General features: G+C 39.9%; 1 long non-coding RNA gene across 1 annotated transcript in view; it reads left to right on the top strand.

Annotated features, from left to right (window-relative positions):
• The window catches only part of LOC110407256, a 322,658-nt gene that overhangs the window by 79,032 nt on the left and 221,428 nt on the right, over positions 1 to 22,198 (top strand). The window lies entirely within an intron of this gene.

Below are 22,198 nucleotides of genomic sequence, written 5' to 3'. Positions count from 1 at the left end.
AGTTGAGCATGTCTGCAGAGGAGGGCTTTTTCCCTCCCTGTACTGACAATGTGAAGAATTGTATGAAGGCTTTGCTTGCTGCTCGCCATCCTTGCTGGTCACTTATTGTTCTCCAGGTCTGTAGCGATGAGAAGTGAGAGTCTTAAAGATTTTGGTGTTTTTTTTTGTTTTTGTTTCTTTATGTTTCTTTCAGTGCTAGCTAACACTATTAAATCACTATATCACTATCTTAACTTTTGAATGTGTTCCTTGTCAAAGTCAATGGCACTGTAAAGATAGAGCAGAATTGGGTCTTCCTCACTTTTTCCTAAAAGCTTCAGTGTGCTGAGAAGAAGTAATGAAAAGATACAAAGTAACGGCAGGTGCCTGAAATACTCCTGTTTTTTCAAAATGGCAGAAACATTGAGTACTCTGAAAATTGCTGGGAAGAGCACACAGGTAGAGGCTGCTGGAATGTGCCTTGGGAGTGGAGTTTTGAGGTTGTGATTAAAGATATTGGTACTGAATAGGTGTGCAATGGCCTTTCTGTTTAACTTCCTGATGCTATATATTGCGAAATTGGCAGTGATGGTCAGAGCAAGGTTTCTTTTATGATAGGCTTTGGATAAAGAGCTGCTTTTTCCATTATCATCTATTTGTAGCTCCTTTCCATGACTAAATTTTTATCAAGGTTTATTATTGTTGCCACAAATGGAAGAAGTTGTCTGGCTACAAAAAGCCATTCCTATCTTTAGGGAGATGCTGAAGATTCAGTAAACACATGTAGTAGGACATGCACATCATTACTAGGAGTGTTCATAGAGTAGTTTGAAAATAAGTTTTGCCTTCCTCTTCCTGGTGAAATATGTTTACAAATGCCTCCTTGAGCTGATCTGTTTTTAAATGCTGAAGTTTCAATTGACAATAGCTTTCCATTTCAATTGCTATTTGTGTGGTAAGTGTGGCAAGAGAAAGAAAATTTATGGGGCACAGGGAAAGTTAAAATAAATTCTGTTTTCAATTCAGTCTTTATTGACTTTAATCTATGAACTTTTCCCAGTAAAATGTTGTTGTTTATTTGAAGTATTTTTGTTGTGACAGGAATCCAAACGATTCCTGATCAGATTTGTACCCGAGTATAACTTCTTTTTACCTTCTTTCACTTTCTGTGATGTTTTTTGTTCATCTGGAGTTTTGTCACTGCCTCCTTGTATAATGATGCTGGGGTTTTCCTGTCAGTAGGAAAAGCTGATAAGGCAGGCACTCTTCCTGATGTAACACACACAGAAAGGTGACTTCAGCCTTAGGTTGCTCAAGGTTGGAGTCTCTCAAGCCTGGCCACAACTTCTGCATTATCCTGATTCATGATCTCAGAGAAGAGAGTTTCCTTAACTTGTCAGTTTTTATCTTCATTCACCTTGCCCCTGAATGCTAGACAGGTTTAATAGTAAACAAAGAAAAGATTTAACAGGAGTGAAGGTCAAGGTTTTCTGGGCAAGGTTGGAAACGAAAGATCACAAGTAAAGCCAGTGAAAAGCACGGCCCTGGTTTATAGCTGGCAGTATTTCTTCCAGCCTGTTCCTGTATGTCTCATCTAGAATTCTCTGCCATAGCCTCTTTGCAAACACGGAGTTCCCAAGTTCACAGAATCATTTTACTTTCCAGAGGACTTAGTACCTCTTTTAAGGCAGTCATGGGAGCTGGGGGTGCATACTGATGTACAAGGCCTTGATGGCTCCGTGAAACGAGATGTGTTGGTACCCAAAGTAATCCCTCCTTGCCTCAGTTCATCTCTGTGTTCATACCAGAAAGAACTACATACAACTGCTGGTTTTGTTCCAAGGCCTTCTGTTTCTGTAGGTCTTTATTCCTGGGCAACTTTGTGCTAACTGCCAACATGAGCAGTGTATCGTGTTCTCCCCAGGCCTGCTGAGGAGTGATACATTCATATTAAATATTAATAATCTTCAATCCCTAGCTAGATGTACAGTCTACGAAGCTCATCATTTTTTTCCTATATTGATAGCCTTCGAAAGAACTCACATACCCACTAACTGTCATTACTGGCTGTTCCTGTGTTAGGGAGTTACTTCAGATGAACATGTTTAGGAGCTTTTTTCTCCCTACTTTGATTTGGATTCTTATGTTATCTTACAGTCCTCATGTCCTCTAAACACTGATCCTGAGGCTTGTTTTTAGGAAACAGCATTGCCAGTAGAATTGAAGAGAAAAGGCTGTGAAGGAAGAATGTTGGCCAAATTAGCTACTGATGCTGACTGTACACAGCATTAGAACTACATGGATTGGGATGGTGAAACATATCTAAGGTCTAATTAAAAAAAAAAGACGCAACTTTTAAATTCTACAAAAATAAAGTGCAGAAGAGTTCACTTAGGAATATTCTAAATTATTCCTTTAGAAGATTTTGTTACCTTTAGTTTGATGAAAAAGAAATAAGCAGTAAGATCAGTATTTACAAAAGAAGGAAGCCTCTGAATTTTCTTTCCACTTTGATTTTTAAGGTACATATATGCAAGTGGTCTAGACAACTTTATTATCCATTTGATGACCTTTCAGTAAAAAAAAAACCAAACAACAAAGCTACAACCTCCTCCCCCCACACACATAAAAGCAAAACAAAAAAACAGTCTTGTAACATAATTATTGCATTTTATTATTTTCTTTTGAATCTTTCAGTCATTTCTTTACTAGATGCCCACCGAATCATCGTTATTCTAACAATTATGTTTCACGAGGAACCTCTTGAAGTATTACACAGGTTTTTCTTTCCCATCTCTACAACTCTATAGGAATCATTTCTTTGCGGAAATGTGCCAGATAATACAGCAGACTATTCCCTTGTGCAAAGGAAGTGCAAAGGTGACCTGTACGCTGAAGGCTGAGCCAGGAACGAAAGCAAATGGAAAATGAGCAATGAAACACAAGCTGGCATCACACAAGTGGCTCTGTGCCTTGTTTTCCTTCAGGATTAACTCTGTGATGTTACCTCCTTGGGTGCAGCCCACAACGGGAAGGTAGTTTGCACTGTTGCCATTCTTCCTCTTTACCCCTGCCCTTTGGGATATGCGGGTGCAAAAGGAAGGGGGGACCAAACCTGCGTTGATGTAAGTGGATTTGGAACAACATGCTAATACAGGATGACATGGAGGTGGAGGACCATGGACTATTCACCAGCTAATTAATGGTGTCTCAAAGGGTTACTACTTACACTGGCCTTTCCTGTAACTTTGCTTCTATGCAACCTGTTGCCAACACTGGAGCAGTGGAAATTGCTGACTGCTTTGTCACAAAGCAGCTTCGTCTCAGATATTTCTAGCTCCTTTTGACGCTTAACTTTGTGGTACTATAGGCTATGTCTCTGCTTATTGTAGGGGGAAAAAAAGACTTTAATTATTGGCAATTCTGTTTCTGCCCTACTAAATCACATTGCTTGGGACGCTGGAAACTGCCTGGATGGCAGAACAGAGCTGTCTATGGTAATTTGCCTTTCTTATGGGTACTCTGACCTCCCCACACACTTACCCCGTTTACTTTTTAAATGACCAATTTAATCAGGCACATGTACAATACAGAAATGGGTGTGTGAATATCTAAATATATGAGAGAGGGAACTTCAGATGTTTTATCTTTCATTAGTTAATAACAGCAGTAATGACCTCAGCAGCACAAGATGTCTTTTGCAAAATTAATAACCACACGAGGGTTAATGGCCCAAGGCGATGAACTCTCTCAGACAATCATTAATCTACCTTGATGATTATTGCTTCATTACTGAACACTGAAGCCTCCTTGGTGTACCAGTGAATGCTTAATTTCAGCCCTCCCTACTGATCTTCATAATGTGCCCTCTTATCTTTCTTCTGGGTATGCAGAACATGAGTAAGGCTCCCAGATGCAAATGAAGGTAACCAGCATGAGAGGTATGAAACTCATTTGAATATGGGTTTGGAGAACACATCTCCCAAATGATAATCTGTTTTCTATCTATGTAGAAAAAAAGCTGTAAGAGCTATTTTTTGTTTATGTTTTGAAGTAGCTGTAGTCTGGGAAGCAATGCCATGGCTCATGAAGCAAAGCATTTCTGGGAAGGGTACGTATATAGACTGTTTAATTGGTTGGTCTGTGTATTTAGGTAGTGCCTATTAGTACAGAGTCCTCGTTTTCCTCCCATGGAACAGCGTGCTGCAGCTCAAAGTTGCAAACGTTTCCCTCTCATTGCAGCTGTTGATCTGAATTTAGACCTGTAAACTCCATGTGAAGAAATAGAAGCTGAGACATCCAAAAGAAAACAATGCATCAGGATACTTAATGCAGGCAGAAATTTGTATGGCAACTTACTCCTCTATTTTGAATAGACTCGTTTTTTGGAGCAGTGCCATTATCTCTAGAAGAAAAGAGCTCTGAAAGCACATCATCTTGCTGGCTGCAGGATATAGAAACTTGCACAATCCCACATCTAGCCTTTTTTCCTCCTTGTCAGCCCATGACAGCTGTGCACATTAACCTTCAGAACCCACTTTTTCCTTTTTTTTTTTTTTTTTGCTTTATCATCTCTGCTGCCAGGATTAGTTCTAGGTGGACGGTGATTAATGTAGAGGAGGTGCTGCATAACCAGCTCAGATTTGAATAGGTAATTAGGACTTGTAGCTACCAGCTCCAAGTTAGGTGCAGGTGCTGTTTGTTTGGATTTTGTAGCAGCACAGCTCTGTTGCTGAGTGAGTAAACCTGGAATATGTATTTGAAATTTCCCTGTCTTAATTGGGCTAGAGACTATATACACTGCTTTCATGTCTCTTGCTTTGCTTTTTGTTTGCCTTTGTGGAATGTAGGAAGTATAGTCAACTATTACTGATGCAAAGAAACTGTAATTATCAACCATTGTGATTGAAGATGGCTTATTGGAGGTGGGAGAGCTCTGTAAAATGCCTCTGGAGCAGTCTGATACTAACAAGTGTAGCCTGCCAACATTATGGGAGCTTAAGAAAACACTGAAGTGTCTGCATTGCAGACATAAAGTGTGGACTGGGAAATTGCAGTTGTGAAAATTCATAACCTCTGTCTGCAGGGTGTCTGTCCTGCATCCTCCGGTAGGTGGAGGCAATAGAAGCCTTCTTACCAAGCCTTCCTCCGCCCAGCTTGTCCAAGCTTTGCAGATGATTTCCTTATAATGTGCAGGAGGAGCAAAGTGCACCAGGAACACAGTAGTAATGGCAGCAGTTACTAAGGACTCCGTTCTGTTCATGGCTTCATAGTTGGAGCAGTTCCTCTGTTACCTCTTTTTAGGGAATTTGATAGTCACTGGCATCTTGGACCTTCACTGACTCTTGATCATAAGCCTAATGGGTGGTCAACAACAAATGTGATGGGAGATTTTCTTTGAGCTCTCTAGTGAGTACTCACTGTGTATCTAGTGATTACAAAATCTCATTCCATTACACTACTCATTTACAGGGAATTAAATTATAAACAAGGTGATTACTGAATGTAATTTATGGCCCATGTAATTATATAGCTGTCAAAGCAATGGATGCAATTGAATTGGTTTCTGGTGTTTTTTTTCTTTTTCTTTCTTTTTCTTTCTTTTTCCAAAAGCCTTAGTCTGCATTTTTTTTTCCAGTCTGCTGAGTTTGTTAATTGCCCACAGCTGAAAAAAAAAAAATATTTTTTACATTGCAAGATCACCAACCTTTAATCTAAGAATGGAGCCAGTTATAATTAAGTGGAGATCTGATGGGAGATGTTGCCTATGCCCCTTCAAGTAATGAAAAATAGTTTTTGTGTTCTGGTCGATGAAGAAAAGAACTTCAGTTCTCTGAAAAATAGCTAGGATGTTACAGTAGTAAATAATGAAAAAATTACTTGTCATAACTGCTTCTTTTGTAAAGGATACCTTGTCTACAAGCTGGTGGGAAGTGTAGTCATATATAATGCAGTGAGTAAATCAGGATGAAAATACTGAACGTTTGCCTTTGATAGGATTATTGATAGCATATGCATAATTTTATGATGGATTAAGCAACAGATTTGTAGAGACTTACATGGAATTACTTTTCCACAAACGTTCAACTAGTGAAGACAAGTGGTAATAAAACTGCATCTCCTCTGCTTGGAGACCCCCAAGTACACTTTGGAAATGATGGTAGGTAAATTCTATTAACTAGCGTAATCCACAAATAAAGAATGAAACAGCATAGCACAGAAGTCTGTCTAATAACCAACCAAATATATATATTTGTTTAAAATCAGTGAGATCTTGTTCAACTATTATTTGATAGGAAAAATAGGAATAAAAATTGAGAATTCACCATGTTCCCTTTATACTCTTCATCAGACCACATGAATAATACTCATTTTCTGAAAGGAATTTTGAATAACAAAGCCAGGTTTCCTTTAAGAATCTGTGTTAGTGTTTTTGGCGTAGTGTAGGCAGTGTCTTGTGCTGAAGATTGTTAACGCTGTGCACGGTGCTACTCAATGCACATTTTCTGTTGTCCATTTGTGCAAGTGTAAGGCTTGCTCTGGGGGCAAAAATTTCATCTTGGTTCTATTAGCACAACTTTTCTCTAAAATTGTTCCAACGCATTGATAATGCAAGGATAAATGCTGCTTTAACTTCAGGCTAATTGTCAGTGATAGAACCATATGTCATATGTCATGGGAGGAAACAAAAACATTTGTCAGCTACTCGCAAGAAGCTTGTGGCAGTGCCTTATAATATTTTTTCACTTGGTGCTTGACTTATCATTGCTATGTTTAGTCAACTTTGTCTGCCATGCATGAGAAAGCATCAAAAAATAAATCAAGATTTGACCAAAAACACACACACACACACACACACGCACACACACGCACACACACGCACATTCACTAACTTCTCTGTATCTGTAAACTGTTGCCAAGATTAAACTTTCTGCAGTTGGGTAGCACCAAATAACGCTCATCCACATTCCCCAACGTAAACCTACTGAGTCTTGAAGAGTCTGCAAACATAGAATGAACTGTATGAGTATTGTCTTTTCTTTCTGAATAAAGGTGCTAAGCTGTGTGTGTGTAAAAGGCCCAGGTGGGCTGCTGCAGTGTCTGGAGCTTGCAGCTTGTTTACAGCATGTGCCAGTGTTGAGTCTAGCTGCCCTTGATTCAACTCTCTAAACTGGCAGACGGTGTTTGCTTATTAACGTCCCACCTTTGCCCTTCCATCCTCCCTGCTTAGAGGACATTAAATACTGACTCAAGAAAAATGCTTTAATGTGGAGGTTTTAAATTGGATTCTGAAATAATCAACCTTTTAAATAAACATTCTCTCGTGTACTTAGCTTCCCTGACTTCCTCCTGCAGGAGAAAGCTCACTCTGATTCTCATCTGTTATTCCCCTTCCTCCCCTCTTTCCTAACATTAATACCAGCTTGCTGGCGATTGAAGTTTCATTGAGAAAGGCCTTTTGATGTGTGACTCTATTTGATGAGTAAGATGGCAGCAGGTTAAACAAAACAGACTTACCTGCTTAGCGTATGCTGCCAGACAATGGCAGGATAAAGGAGCAGTGTGTTACACGTTCTGTGTATGGAGCTGTGTTTGCAACCTCGTGGGCACGCTGGTGTCCGATTGCTGGGCCATCAGCAGAACCATCACCTCGCAGCAAGGTGTGCACCCAGTTCTCAGCAATGCAGTTGGAGAGCTGTCGGTCACAGAACCTGTATTTGAGAGCTCTGGGCATGAAAGAAACATAGAAAGTGGAGTTATTTGGTGTTACTGTGAAAATGAAATTTATCAAACTGCAGATATTTTTTGACCGTGAAAATATTATGTTTGGGGGCAAACTCAGTACTCAGTAGAAAATATTTTTTCAGTGCTATGCAGTGGTGCATTTTGCTTTTCCTAGTGCAAAATCTCCTTCTCTCAACCCGTTTTCAGCTGAAGCCCTCTTACTCTGATTGTGACTTGCAGATAGAAAAATATAAACTGAAAGCAATTGGAAGTTACATCTAATAGTAGAACTTTGGTAAAAACAACAGTAGGTAAAACTGGTACCTGGTGGGTGGACTCTTGTCAGCAAGGATGCTCGTATCTAGCTGAAAGTGATGCTCTTAGACGGCACTGAGAGTGGGCTGAGCAGGGTGTGCTGCAAGACTCCTGAGGTGCTGTTTTACAGAGGAGTTTATAGTGTTCAGCAGTAAAAGGAGGAGAAATTACAAAGGAGAAAGTACAGGAAGCTTCTATGAAGAAATGAAAAGATCTGAGATTTTAAAACTGGATCCTAACGTTAAACTTTGTAGATTTCAGACATTCCAGAAATTTTTATACTTTTTTCCCGACCTTAGCCGTACCCTTCGCAAAAAAAATGAAATTAGGTGTCTCTTTGTTTTTACTTGTTACATGAATGAAAATAGATGTTCAAGAAAGCTTTATTATTCCTTCTTGGTTTCAAAAACTTTGCTTGAAAATTATTGTTTTAGGGATGTTTAGAAAAAAGAGGAAATCCTTGCGGCAGGAGATGATAAAGAGATGTTTCAAATTATCTTTAGTTTATCTCAAAAGGAACAAGTGACATGACAGTGTAATAATACAGAATATCACTGTGCTCCAGCAATCTGGTCCAATTATCACGTTATACCATGATGGATTTTGTATTAGTGAAGCTTCAGTAGCACGGTGACGTGAAGCAGGGAAAGTGTCTGCAGAAAAAAATCTTTGAAACTAATGATAAAATTGTTTGTGCTACTTAGATAAGAATGCAAACAATCACCAAGTAGAAGGAAAGGAGAACACGATTCAGTCTTCTGAAGTTGTTGAAACACCCCTCAGACACTGCGATATCCAAGCTCAAGGTCATAGTGCTCTGTATAGAGACCACGGGATGTGGACAGCAGCTTGTGTGTCAGTCTGTGCCTTCTCTTTGAGCTGTGTCGTTCTTGCTATGCTTGTACAGATGGATGTCGGTGTACCTGGGTTTTTCTTTCACAAGAAATACTGTTTCTGATAAACAAAATCAGGTATCCTCTAGTGCAACAGTAGAATTGTGTATGTGATGTTCCCCAGTGAATAAAAATCTCAAGCTATCGTAGAGGAGAAGTATCTGTCACATTTGCCTATTTTCCACCAGTGAAGCCCAAATGATGGGTGTGAAAAACGGCAGAGATTGTCATTTGCAGGACTTTAGGACGGGATGTCTTCTTGGCTCTAAAATACATCCCTTCTTCAAATAAAAAGTCTCTGCTAGAAGAAATGCAATAGTATGACGTAGTCTGTGGCTCTGGAGTGCGACTGCAAGTTACTGGCTGGCTGTGTCACGCTGACAGAAGCACTGAGAAAGGAGGAGGCTCTTCTGGCCCGTGGGTTTTGTGGGGGATTTTTTTCTTGTTTGGTTATTGATTCAAGGCTATTATCTTGGATGATGATATCTGGAGTTTCACTGCTTGAAAATCTAAAAGGCCCGTTTAAATTACTTTGGGAAAATTACTAAGACAATTATGGGAATGTAATATAAAGTACCATAATTACACTTTAATGCTTCTCATCGATTGTTGAGGTTTGTATTTTGCAGTAGCATGAAACAGTGAAACACTGTTTTCTTTTCCCATCCTGAAAGTTAATGTTTTAATACCAGTTTTATAATGACAGCTTTTCAAAACCCAGTGAGTAGGAGCTTCTGAGATATGTACAGGCATATGAATGGACACATCTATTCTTCGTACTTTGAAAGCCACATCTCAGTATCTCTTCTTTCAAGTTCTCCTCCGTCTCCCAGCGCAGTGCTGGGGGAGGGACAGATGTACTTGTGGACGTGCAACAGGAGAGAACAAAGCTTGTGAGAAGGAGAGGGATGGGATGATGTGGTGCTGACACTCCCAAGGGACCGGGAAGAGGAGGCTCCGTTTTGAAGAAATGCTTGATGGGGGTTTCAGAACAGCAGCTCTGCCAGCCTTTTGGTGGTGCAGTTTTAAAGGTAGTGTCTGGACAGCCTTTTATAAACTAACAAGAGACAATTCAAAGAAGCTGCTTCCAGTTATTTCCAGGCTAATGTGTAAAGTCAAACGTACTACAAAGAGTGCAGGAAAGAAGTGACGCTGTAGCTTCTGGCTTAGTTTTACAGACTGAGAATAATGAAGTACAATTTGCTTCTTTTTCAAAGGTTTTCTGGACAAGATTCTCTCATTATAACAATAAAGGAAAATGGCAGTGTTGTATCTCTGCAGTAATTCCTTAGCATCGCTGTGTTTTCCGTGGTTATTAATGCTGCATGCCTGTATCCTCCTTCCTACAGTTGATAGGGAATTTGGTGAATTCTAATGTTTTCTGTTTACAGCAGATGAAACGCTTTTGCACAGAAGAATGTCTTGGCCTTGTGGTTCATATGTGATCATTTTCGTCTTTGAAATTACAGAAATATAGGAAATATTCTATGAGGCCTTGCACGAAAGGCTTAGAGTCTGAAGGTTTGTGCTAACAGCCCTTCCCCTCCTGCTCCGAGCTCAGTTATTTCCTACCAGCTGCCTCAAGGCCTCAGGAGGCTCCTGTGACATTTGGATTAAGCTCTGCAATAACAGTATTGATTGAAGTGTCTTGCTGGTCAAAGAAGCAAAGATGTCCTCTTCTGTAAATACTATATCATTATGTTATTAGAATCTTACATTTTGAACTGTTCTGGCATACAGTGGATTTGTCCTTCGCTTGCATATTACGCGTGTAGTCTTTTCTTTATCTGAGCAGAGGCTGCCAGATGCGCTGTCCTCTGTGAGCGTGCTCACCTCTCCTGTGAGCAAGCTATGAGCGTGCTGCCATCTCATGGCAGGCCACTGCTTAATTAGATCTGACAAACAGTGCGGGACAAATGAGTATTATTATGTAAATTTGACCTGCCCAAATATATGCAAATGAAAAATAAAAAGAATCCCATCTGTGTTTTAAAACTAGGGACATTCTGTGATTTCTGTGTGGCAGATAACGAGACTGTAAGTGGCGGAGCAGTTCGGCCGGACCTACTGTTTATCCTTCTACACATACAATTTTTTGAGCCTTCAGAAAAATAAAGGACCGTGACTACACAGCATTAATATTAACGATGTCTGGGATAATGCAGCAAATCCCACTGAACATTACTATTAGTGCAGTTCTCTCCTCAGAAAAACATCTTTCTTTACTTTCAGCTGCAGATTTTAGTATACAAAAACATAATTAAATCTATTAAGGTGACTTGTTAGAGAACATGGATGTCTGAATACTTGATGGAATACTTTCTCTTCTCAGGGTAGGTAGCGTTTTGTCTCTCAATTCTTATTTAAGAATTCTCGGTCTATGAGGCTGTTCAAACACCTGACATCTTTGTGTTCAGCTGGGATTTCTATTCTGTACCCAGCTCTGTGATATCCAGCTGCCATCATGATGGATGTGTTACTGCTTAAAATCGTGGTCCCTTGGAGTCTTCAGTTATCATCAAGGGTATTTTAGCACAGGACTCCGGGGAAAAAAAACATGATTTCATTGTCTGTGTTTTGCTTTTGAGGTCTGTATTTTAAGACAGTGGTTTGGCCACATGGAGTTAATGTCACTGTTCAGAAGACCTGAAGTCTGGGACATGACCCAAAAGGGCCTCCTCCCTCAGTGTCCTGCTTCCAATAGCAGCTGTGGGTGGTCTAGCTCAACTGGGAGGTGCTTGTGAGCTTGTGACATCTGTCTTCTCCAGGCAGATGTCCTAGTGCAGACCTTTGCTGCAAAGGGCTCTGCAGCAGCAGGGAGAAGTGGGGGCACTTTGCTCCTCACCTCTTCAGTTACGTACTCCAATCCATAATGGCACAGACTTCCATCAAGTAAAGCGCCGCAGGGAAGCATCTAGCAGCTCCTTTGTGTTTTCAGGGAGTGATACCCTGTCACCCATTCAGGATCTCTTTGCAGTTCTCTCACTTTATATTTTGGGGACTTTAACCCTGGCTACTGCTCCCTTCCACGTTTACTGTCCACCAGAATTATTTCATTTCTCAAGTTTAGGGTGGGCTCCTTTTTTAGAGTTTGCTTTTAGGTTAACTTGGAGAACTGTAAGAAGGAGTGGGTGTATGCTGACACCCAGGAACAACTCACAGGTTAATCTTGTGTATTAACTTGGCTTGTCTGCAGCGGATGTCTGCTAAATAGGGAAAGGAAGAAAGGACGACTGGTATTTCACAGTGAATAATTTTGTGTGGTATACTGCATATCTGAGTTTCCAATTAAGAAGAGTTAATGGATGGAGCTTTGCAATACCTAAAGTTGCATAAATTAACAACTGAAAAACATTTTTAACATTCATGCAATTTAATCCTAATGCACCAGCAAGCTTATGTTTCTGAGGCAGAAAATCGTTTTTGTTATAGTCTTCCAGTCAAACATGTTTCTCTTCTTATTAATGTAAGCCCAACTTTTGCTACATTTGCAGTAAGAGTATATTTTCTGGAAAGTTGATTCCCCATTCTCCGGCAGAGTTTGTAGCTGTGTACTGATAGTTGCAAGTCCGGGCGGAGCCACTCAGATTTGTGCCTCCCATTCATCTTGTGAGCACGGAATTGCTATGCTCTCTCATACTGCCCTTTCATCTGTGGATTTAGTGCTGTCTGGAAAAGCGAGCATGTAGGAACAGCACCAATTTACCCGTACTATATTGACAAGTGAAGGCATGGTGCGCTCTTTCTGACAACTGTTGTGGATAGAGGAGGGATTCTGGTGCTGAGTTCCTTTGTTATCTCTTGAACCATCTAAGTCTTTGTTGCTTCGTCTCTAAAATAAGGAAATACAGTGGTTTTTCCCCCTGTGATACAAGTGGGGAATTTTGCTGACTTCGGCTGATAAAATGCCTTACCATGTCCATTCAGTGAAAAATACGGAAGGAGAACTTGTAGTCTCATGGTTCACACATCTGTGAAGTGTTTTCCCTGTTATTTTGGTGGAGAAAGCAGGAGAAAAGATAATTCAGTATAATTATTTCTCCCATCCATCTCCACGCTCTGAGTATTTATCTGGGTTGATTCAGGTCTTTCATGCACAGCAAATAGAAAAGCATGTTACTCCCGGTAGAGCTTTCTAAGCTGCATGCTCGTGTTGAGATCCAAGAGAATGCTGACATGCTAAGATCGCATTACGAATCCAGTGTGTGAAATATATTTTAAACTCCTCTGAACTTTGACAACCCATATCTAAAAGGCATGCTTTTTTACCTACAGACCATCTCTGTCAAAATCCAGCTCTGCCACCTGCTATTAAAAGATTGGTGGGAACTGAGTTTTATTTTCCTTATTCAAAAGAAATCTATTCAGTCAATTGGATTACAACCAGTGCTGCTACCCAAAGCAAAGGCTAACAAATGCTGCCTACCACCTAAGCCTTGCCACGGGTGTTCTTTTCAGTGCCAAGTGGGAGGAGATCTCTCTTAGTGTGTGTGCAGGGAGGATACCAGCCCCTAAGCTGGTTCCCTCAAAATGAAAAGAAAAAATACAGCTCTGAAAATGTACAGATTGGTCCTATGTATCAGGCATCCACACTTGCTTGTCTTTATTGCTGTTTTAGCTGTTCTATTTTTCTCTCAAGGTTGTCTCAGCTTATTTAGGAACCTGGTAACATGCTTCTTGTCAATCTGGGTGTGACTGATACAGTTTCTGTCCATGAATGCACGTTCCCCTTTTGTGCAACATGGCACCCTTTCTTCCTTCCAAGCTCCTGTTCTGATTCTCAACCTGGCATGTGCTGCCATTTAGGGCAGACGTGATAAATAGGCCTTATCCTCTCCTTTCTTGTGCAGAACCTCAGGTTTAAGGCTCTCTTGTGTTAACTTAACCTCTTGGCTTCTAGCTGTTCTCTGCGTGCTCCTGTATGGAGCGTGTATATGGTCTTCTTGTGTGTACACGTTACTATATTCATCATTTTTCAGTCACTTTTAGCTCTTTGAAGAGGTCATATTGACATCGTATTATGCAGGGTGGACTTAGTGTAGACAGTGTGTCTTCCAAAAAGCTTTTCTTTACCACAAGCCTTCTTTTATCAGTTTAAAGGGATCGTGCTGTCAGAGCTATTCAAATAAAAATATTCATGCAACTTTCCTTTACTTAGTCTCTTTGTACTTTCTATAACAATAAAAATTATGAGAGGTTATTCATTGTAGCTGAGGAGAGAAGAAATTGTGGGAGGCATTTGTTGTTCCCCCAGGGTGATGCCATATGAATAAAAGATGGAGGTGCATTTCCATATAATACATTGTCTTTTTTGTTAGATATTCAGTTCTGCTTGTGATATTCTGAATGAAGATGTTGGCATTTCCCAGTCCAGCATGAGGGCTGAAGAACAGGAGATCCTGATGGCTCACTGTCAAAGAAGCTGGCAGTGCTGCATCTCCTGCTCCTGAGGCCATGGTCTGCCATTGTAATTGTGGATCAGACACTAAAGATTAGAGACTGCAGCAGATTCATAGACTTTATCACTTCATGATTATTGCAGAGATTCAGCGGGCACTAGGAAGATTTGTACATCAATCCTTTTAATAGATGCCAATTCCTTCTCTGAATCTCTACTCTGCCCAGCTGAAAAAAAAGGATAAATTGGTAGGTAGGTTGTTCCTGTTTTCTTTTACTAAGACATTTTGGATCTAGATTACCCTGCATGTGGATCATAGTGTCTTTAGGAGAGCTTAAAGATTTTCTTTGAACAACTGCCTCCAGAAGTATTGCAGATGGCAGGCCTGGTCCAGCAGCTGTGCTACAGTGATCACCACAACCGGTCTTCACCGCTGGCCCTTCATTGCTCTGTGGAACCTGATGCTCTTTTGTTGTTGATTCATAGGTAATGAGCTAGCTCCGATCTATTCAACTCATAAAAACTATAACATGTTTAGCCTGCTTTTTTCTAAGTGTGAGTTTAAGAATTCTGAGGAAGTGGAGGTGGTCACCTCTTAAAGTCAGAAACCATTCTTCTATGGAAAAGTTGCGGTATAACATTAAATAAAGAAATAAAAGGAAGCCAGATATAGAGATCAGAAGTTTTGTAGCATTATTTTATACGGAATACATCTCATCCCGTCAGAACTTGAGGCTTTTAGGCTTTTAAGAATTCTGAAGCTGAACATAACACTTGAAGGAATTGGATAAATGGTGTCGTTATTATATCCCTGACACTTTCAGATTCATTGTATGAGAGAGCCTATACAGAAGTAAATGGAATACAATTCAGTTCATTCTTTCCCACTGTAAGGGGACTGTTTTGTCCTGGTTTTGTTATAAAATTACTAAACCAAATACAGGACAAGATGAGGGGTATAAGCTATTGTAAAAATATGAGAGCACGGGAAATTGATTTAAACACTGTTTTTATCCCCAAAACTGATTCTTACTGCTTTCTAGCAACGCATGTTTTATTTTGTAAGCAATTGTTCTGATTTTCACTGATGTTAAGTATGGGGAAGGCTTTTCTGTGTTACTCTTTTCTAGAGGTGAGGTACATGCTGTGAACAAAGCTGTCTGAAGATACTATTTCATTCTTAAATGCCCAAGTTGTTTCACATGGTGCTGCAATGTGTTGGAAAACCGTAACCATGCAGATCTCTCTCTTTCTCACGGTGTGTGGTTATGTATGGTCAAGTACAGATTGACCTGTTAGTAGTCAGGGACTGGGCTCCCAGAAGTTTCATTGGGCACACGCTGGAACACACGAGGCTCCATACAAACATGAGGAGAAGCCTCTATTTGAGAGTGATGAAGCCCTGGACTGGCTGCCCAGAGAGGTGGTGGAGTCTCCTTCTCCAGGGATATTCAAGACCTGTCTGGACACTTTCCTGTGTAACCTACTGCACGGAACCTGCTTTAGCTGGGGGACATGGACTGGGGAACATCCAGAGGTCCCTTCCAACTCCTACGATTCTGTAATTCATTATATTGATGATTTCAACTGAGATGTTAATCCAAAGCCTCTTTTGTATCTTGCTTCTTCTGACCCCACTTGGATCTTTTATGATGTTTAGAGAGCTGGTTTGTATATTCTTGGGCACACACCACAGCGGAGTCTGAAGTGCAATTTAGTTGAAAATCAACTCACCTAATTAAAGGAAGGAAAGAGATTAGGAAATGAGAAGAATTTTAAAATTTGTTTCTGTAAAGTATTTGATAGCAGTCTTGTCAAGTTACGAAAAACCTGTGAGATTCTTGTCTTTGCTTTCCATCAACAAAATCAGCTGTGCTTCTAGTGCTATTGGAGTCACATGGAGACAGTTGGGTGGTGTGTGGTCATTGCTAGGTGGAGAGAGAGAAGGCTGCAGAACACCTTTGAGTTATGCCAACATCAAGGCAGATGATGTCTTGATTATTTTTCAAGACTCATGTATTATAATTCTTTCAAGTTAATAAACTGAGATTATATATTCATGTCAGGCTAATGGCATCAGGGAAGAGTTTAATATAATTTGCCAGATGTATGCAAATATTTCCACTGACTTCAGCAATATCATCTGGGTGAGTAGAATGTATGGCATATTACCTCTAATCTCACCCATCTCTTTCCTGCAAATTTTTATAGGGGAAACTAGATTGCCTGAGGCCAGCTTGCAGCTAATATAACAGTGGAAGGAAAGGGACATGCTAATAATTCATCCACACATGACAATATACAAGCTCAGTCCTGACCCCCTGCAATATCTATCACACGAGCTATTCCTTTCCTGGAACTCTGTGTAGTAAGAGGGGCTAACTGTTGCTGCTCTCAGAAGCTGCCTATTTCCATTGATGGGCTGTCTCTTCCTGTTAATACCTGCTTCCTTCATATGTCAGACTTCACTCCTACAATCCTTGCATTTTCAGCCTCATCTTTCCAACTTCTTTTTTGTTAAATCTCTTGAAGGAAATAGCAGAACCTTTTTACTTGCTCTCCTTGTTGGATTGTTTAGTTATCTTGTTCAAGACAGAACTCAGGGTATTTGTGGTGCACCAGTGAACAAAGTTGGGGATTCTGAGTAAACTGTGTTTGTTTGTAGTTTGAGCAGGATAACTAAATAGATAAATCTACACTGTTTCAGTTCTGAACGGTTTACCCCAAATAACATTTTTGGCATCCTCTTAAGCAGCTGATTTTTCAGTGTTCAGTCATCTCTACAAACAGCTTCCTCAGCTTCTCTTGATATTATCTTGGAACATTCTAACAAGACACTGACGTTTTCTCTTAAGGCTCTGAAGTCTTCAACAGACTTAAATTGGGCCCTTCTGATTTAATCTACTTCTTCCTGTAACTGTGATGAGCTGGCAGTGTTTCTTCTGTTCCTTTGCCTTTAAAGGAAAAAATGCTGAGAAATGAGGATTGGGAATCAGTTATTCATCAACATTTGCTGATTATGCAGTTTACCAATTGCCTACAATTAGTCCTAAATTTTCTCTTTCCCCTGACACTACTGTCCTGTAAATTTTCATCATAAATTCTGAATAAACACTGCTAAAATCCCCTTGATAATAAGCAGGATTAATAGCAGCAAAACTCAAATTGCTGTTGTGAGCTTTATAAATTAACACAAGGGTGAAAGGTATCAGAGAGCCGCTTATTTGTACACGACCTGATTCTCCATTGTTTTGCGACTAACCTTGCCATTAATGCTTGTATAGTGTTACAATGTAAAGTTAAACAGCATATTCCAGTAATAAAACTTGTACTTTATAACAGGACTCCATTGAGTCAGATACTGTACAGCCCAAGTTACTAAGAGTTTCCCATTTGAAAGAAGTAATGAATTTTGTAAGCAGAGACATGAAGACTTCATTAAAGCCACGTGTCAGATAAGTGGCAAAGCTGGGGGAGAAGTTGGTTCTGCTCACTGTAATGTGCCTTGAGGCGGAAAAATGGAGCCAGCTCCTTGTATCCATCTTAAAGAAAATGTGTTGCAGCCACATCCCAAGAGTGTCTATGTAAGATTCCTCTCTGTTTTCCTCCTGGGAACAAAATTTTTGTGGGCTTCTCTGAGTTTTCTTTGAGTTAGTACAGGAAAACTCTTCTGCTCTTACAAAGCACTATGGAGTCTCGCTCGTACACACTACTTTTTTTTTTTTTTTCTGTTTATGAATAACAATCTTTAATAATAATATGAATTCACAATCCGTACAAAGTATTCCTTGGGGTCTCAATATTTCTGTCTGAGTTCTGCCTGTCTGAAAAAGTTATCCCAGTTACTTTTTGAGTAATTTGTGTGGGTTGGTGAAGAGAATTTGCTCTGCTGACAGTTTTGTGGTTCTTTTTCAATTGTGCTTTTGGGAAGCACTTTTGGAAGTGATGAACATTTTTCTTTAGTTCTTTTCTTGTAGGAAGTGGAAACATCACTTCTGATTTTGGAGGAAGCAGCTCAGCTGATGCTGGGTCGCTCTGCCTCTCACCGCACAGCATGGTGCTTCTTTCTCCTTCCTGAGCCAGGTTGCTCATATGACATTTATGTGCTCTGTCAGAGTACCTTGGAATCACTAACAGCTGTAAAGAAGTTTCTGCATTAAACACTTGTGGTATCCTCCTTGTCTTCGTTCTTTTTGTGCATTACAGAGGTACCAGGGTGGTGAGTTATTTGCCAGCCCCTTACAGATACTGGTAGCAGCAGCAAATTGAGAGCAGATCTTCTAGATGCACTTACTGAAAGCTTAATCACTGCATCATCCTTCTCAAAAGACTAAGATGGCTCAGAAGGTGGCATCAGTTCAGATTTTTTTTTTCCTGTGTAGGTACAGGGATGTCTTCCTACAGCCATTCCCTATGAAAGAAAGCTTGCAAATCACTGCAAAAATAGAAAATTACTTAAAAATATCTGAAGTTGATGACTTTTTATTCAGGTAAGTACAACCACATCTCAAATGCTCGGTATTTCAACTGTCTGACTTAGTTCTCAACCGTGAGAAGAGACAGTGGCGTTTGACCATTCCTCTCCTTGACCAAATGTAGCATGTGTCAGCGGGAGGGCTGCTGTGCATGACTTGAATATAAGTGCTGAATGAACAAACCGAGTAAGGAGTGCTAGTCACATTTGAAAAAATATCTTAATTATATTTAGTGTCTCTTTTTTTTTTCTTCGAATTAACAAATTGGTGCTAGTTCAAGATAACTTCTCTGTTTTAATTCCTCTCTGTTGATTAGCCTACAAAATATCAGTGTGAAGGACTGACTGTTTCAAAGTAGAGTGTGAAGTTGCACAACACGTGTCACCAAGAATAGTGTCTCCTACTGAAACATACCTCTGAGGGCTTATAGGTATTGGAATTTGTTCTTGGATGGCTATTCCAAGTAAGTATGAAGTCTGGTTCCGGTTTGAAGACTGATTCTCCAAGCAGTGCTTTTTTTCTAGTGACACTGCATAATTCATTTTTGAAAGTGTTTAAGATTAAACTTGAGAAAGGTAGTCTTATTCCATCCTGAAAGTTTCGTACCTGTAGCACTTTAAGTTCACACGCCTGGTTTTGTTCCAGAGTAACTTTCATGTGTAGACGAGTCTATGCTTCCCTGCAAGAGGTTTCCAATCAGTGAGCTCTGGCCTATGGGCTCTCTCTGTGAGGCACAGTTGCATGCAGAGAACATGCTGGATTGGGTCCATTATATCAAACCTCCTTCCTCTCACCTTTCAGAGTAATTCTGAAAACTCACTTATTGCACAGAGCATGCAGCTACAGAGCCCATCCCATGCTGTGTGCTTTCTCCCTTTGTAATCCGCTTCACTGTATTGAAACAGCTTGCATCCTCCGATTACAAGCCCACTGGGGAGGGGACATTTTTTGATACTTGTTTTGCTCAGCTCATCTACTGTAGTATTCCTTGTTCTTCTCTTGGAACACAATGTATGCTACACCAAAATAATATTGGGTTAGAAGAACTTGACATTTTAAGCAAGGAGATGATAACCTTTGGGTTTCTCATTTCCTTACATTCTAACTTGATATTCTGAATAATACATTGGAAGACACACCTGTGCATTGGAAAGGCCTCAGCTTCAGCATTAGAGTATCTTATATTGAACTGGGCTGAGCTGACATACACACACTACCATGGTCTTTGTTACTCAGGCAGTGTAATGGCTATACTACCGACTTCAGCTTTACCTTCTCTGTTGAAAAGAAAATAAAGTGTCTACCATCATATGCTGATGCTTAAATTGTGGGTAGCTGCCTGAGGAATGTAAGATACAGGAGTAGTTCTTATTGCCCTGCAGTAGCTTGGTTCATGATTTAGCCTGAAGGATATGTGTTGCCAGTCCACTTCAGCGTTAGGTGACTCTAGGGTAGCTTTTTAAAATGTGTACTGTCTTTGTTTTTATGCTAAAGATCTCTATAATGACCATAGAAATAGTATGAAACTTGTGATTATTAAAAAGCCCTATAACATACAGAATATTTTTCTGTATGCTTATGTCTGTATCTGATTTTGCACCCTGTGATGTGTATCCATCTATGAATTTAAGCTGAGGGCATCACTTCTTTTACAGTCTTATGTGGCACTCTTTAAATGATTGACTTTGGTTTCAGCTGGAGTTGGATAGGGTTCTTTCTGTAATTGTATATGCAGAATGAAGACCGTATGGTTTATATACATTCATATTTTCAAATATTTGAATCTCCAAGCTTCTGAAGTGTTAGTATTTCTATAAATTCAATCACAATGACCTAAAATATTTTTTGTGCTGTATAGAAGGTAACAAGATGTAATTTTTGTATAGCTGAACTCAGAATGCTTTTTCTATTGTCCATTCACCTAGAAATGTGAATTGCTTTTCCTTTTGTCCCCTTTCCCATTCGTTTTTATTTCTTGAATAAACTATTTTTATTATCTTCTTAAGCTTTTTATCTAATCCTATTCACTGGCTTTATTGTGCCCATTGCAGTCTTTTTATGATCGTTCCCCCTCTTTCTAAGGTCTTTTATTAATGCAGCACGTATGTATATTCTTTCATTTCATTTCATTGTGTTGCATTTTTTTTCCTTGCTGTCCCTTTTCTCTAACTCATTGTGATAAATACCATTTTTGCATTCTGTTTGTGATTCTTGGTCTTTGCAAAAGGCAAAGATACTCATTTGACATCACAAAGAAAATGTCAGTGTTTAAACATCAAGGGCTTCATTTTGTAAAGGTTGAGAGTGCTCACAGTTTCAGGCAGTTCCACACTGAAATATAGGTGCTCACTTTGGCAAATTTGGTCTTATTTCTTTTCTTTTTAGCTGACAATAAACTGGTAATGAATGCAAGCCACTGCTGAATAAACATATTAATCATTTAGTGATGGTACAGGTCTTCGAAAATTGAAAGTATCAAATGAACACATAGATAAAACTGGGCATCCTTTATGGGCTAAATTTTCACTGGGTCAAGTACCAGCCCCATTTAAACACACATGAATGTCACCATTAGTTTTACAATGAATGGCAAGAAGCTGTGGATACCATTAGCACAAGAGTTACTGTCTCTAGAATTAGCAATATTTTCTTTGGCCAGTACACATAAAGAAGAAAACCCTTCAAATGAAGGGAATGCTGTGTCTGTTTTTTGAGAATGCCTTTGGTGTTAAGCAGACGGTGCCTGCCTGGCAGCAAGTATGAGGCTGCCGTGCCTTTAGAGTGGGCCTCCATTAAGACTCAGTCATGTAATCTCTTGACTGAAGTTTAATGATGTGGCCACAGTCTTCAATAATTCAGCTACAGCCCTTTGTAAGGATTATTTTCCTTATCACGTACACTTCAGCTGCTTTGCCCTCTTTTTTTTTTTTGTTTTGTTTTGTTTTGCTTGTTTATTTGTTTTAATCATGAATCTCTGACATTGCTTCAGCAAAGCAATTTAGCACGTCCTGGACTTCAAGCCTGTCATTAGTCCCGCTGACTTTGATGGGATAGAAGTGTGTACTTAGCACAAGTGGAGACAAGAGCAGATTATTAGCTATAATACAGTCATTTCCAGCATTGCATTCTGGTAGGACCCGTAACAAGGCCAAGACTCTGATACATGTAAATAGCATAATAGACATTAGCAGATGTTTGGGAGTTACGGAGAATGGAGAGCCGGGTTATTCTTATTAAAATATATCTCCAGCTTTATTCTAGCTGAAATTGTCTATGTTTAAAATGAGTACTTAGGGCAGTCCTTGCTGCTGTGCTCTGTCGTTGTCCCGCTCCTCGGTGCTTACGTTCTCCTCCCAGAGCTCTGCTGTCCTGGAGCAGACAGATAACTTGCTCAGCCATAACACATCTGATGC

This window comes from Numida meleagris, chromosome 17, assembly GCF_002078875.1.
Source record: "Numida meleagris isolate 19003 breed g44 Domestic line chromosome 17, NumMel1.0, whole genome shotgun sequence".
Taxonomy (NCBI): domain Eukaryota; kingdom Metazoa; phylum Chordata; class Aves; order Galliformes; family Numididae; genus Numida; species Numida meleagris.
The sequence above is the reverse complement of the archived record's forward strand: the minus strand, read 5'-3'. Positions and strand labels throughout refer to the sequence as shown.